The following is a 1,578-nucleotide window of genomic DNA, read 5'->3' as shown; positions in this document are numbered from 1 at the left end:
TAGCAAAGCTGATGCTCTCAATTGTTGAAGTATATATGTGGATTACCTGGCCCTTTACATCAGCTCGGACTTTTGGTTGCGTTGGTTAGTGCATGAAGCTTAACATGGTAGCAGAGCTAAGGTCTTGAGTTCAAGACCTGGCTTTCAATCGCAACGATTTAAAACTAGGTAAGCAGTAAGCCACAAGTCACCAGGCATTTAACCACTTGCCATTCACTAAACAGTTAAAGTAGAACAAACTACTAACCAAGCAAAGTATAGCAAAGCTGATGCTCTCAATTGTTGAAGTATATATGTGGATTACCTGGCCCTTTACATCAGCTCGGACTTTTAGTTGCGTTGGTTAGTGCATGAAGCTTAACATGGTAGCAGAGCTAAGGTCTTGAGTTCAAGTCCTGGCTTTCACAATTTATCTAAATATTGCCATTCCCCCCTTTGTGTCCACGTATAGCCCTCTTGAGCCATACCTCCGAGTCTATCCACGTGTTGACTTTCCGCGTCACACGTGAGAGGGGGTGTTGAAGTGTATATGTGGATTGCCGAGCCCTTTCCATCAGTTCGGACTTTTGGTTGTGTTGGCTAGTGCATGAAGCTTAACATACACCACCTATCAAGATCCAGGTTTCTTATTCCAATGGAATTTCCATCTTTTAACAGAGAGCCACTCCTGTACCAATGTATTTCTTACACTACAAGACGCTCTCTTCCCATGTGAAAGGCATCAAAGTTATATTTGTTCAATCACATAGAAATGAAAAAGAAAATGAATCAAGCAGTAACATATCAACAATAGACATGTGCACCCAGGTGCAAGTGCTCCCTGAAGTACCACTACCACATCTACAAAATATTTGAAAAAAAATCAATAGATGTTTTAATATGTGCACTTGCAAAAAAATTGCACAGAAAAACTTGGATAACAAATAAATGGGTACAAATTGTTCTTTTGTTGTTGTGTACAGTAGAAAAATGGTCTTACTTCTGCAGAAAAAATTGCAAGAACATGTATTCTAAAAGATTGCACATGTATGATGTTTCTTTGAGAATTTGTTTTACGAATACACAAGTACACTTTTCAAAAGGGTAACACTGCAACTGAATGATGGAAATCTGTGGCATGCTTAAGTTAGGAAAACGATTCCCGTTGGTGGGGCGATCACATGCTCATGTCGTCCCACCCGTGCGCTCGCCACGTGTCCCTCGTGGACCCTCCACACCGCTTTCTCTCTCCCTTACCCCCTTCTCCAGAAACTTCTCAACGACTCGCCTCTCTCCCCGACCTGTTCTCTCGCCTCTCTCTCTTTCACCCATCTCCTACCTCCCGCCCATGGGCTTCTCCTCACAGCAAGCGGACATGGTATGCCCAAGCGCCGCTGCCCAACTGGTGGCCTCCATGTACCACCTCAAGCGGACGCAACGAGGAAGAAAAGCACTGCCTATGGCTGCGCGAGGGACAGCCGTTCTGCAAGCCCCATCCTCCTCCTCACCCATTGAAGCAAGCTGTACAGCGCTGCTGTGAGCCCGGGACAAGCGGTGCTGCGAGACCTGATGGCGGTGCTGCGAACGTGGACGCGCGCT

General features: G+C 45.5%; 1 protein-coding gene across 2 annotated transcripts in view; it reads right to left on the bottom strand.

Annotated features, from left to right (window-relative positions):
* The window catches only part of LOC119329268 (translation initiation factor IF-2, chloroplastic-like), a 33,188-nt gene that overhangs the window by 27,781 nt on the left and 3,829 nt on the right, over positions 1-1,578 (bottom strand). The window lies entirely within an intron of this gene.

Source organism: Triticum dicoccoides, chromosome 7A (assembly GCF_002162155.2).
Source record: "Triticum dicoccoides isolate Atlit2015 ecotype Zavitan chromosome 7A, WEW_v2.0, whole genome shotgun sequence".
Lineage (NCBI taxonomy): Eukaryota > Viridiplantae > Streptophyta > Magnoliopsida > Poales > Poaceae > Triticum > Triticum dicoccoides.
Note: the sequence above shows the minus strand (reverse complement) of the source record. Positions and strands in the feature narration are given on the sequence as shown.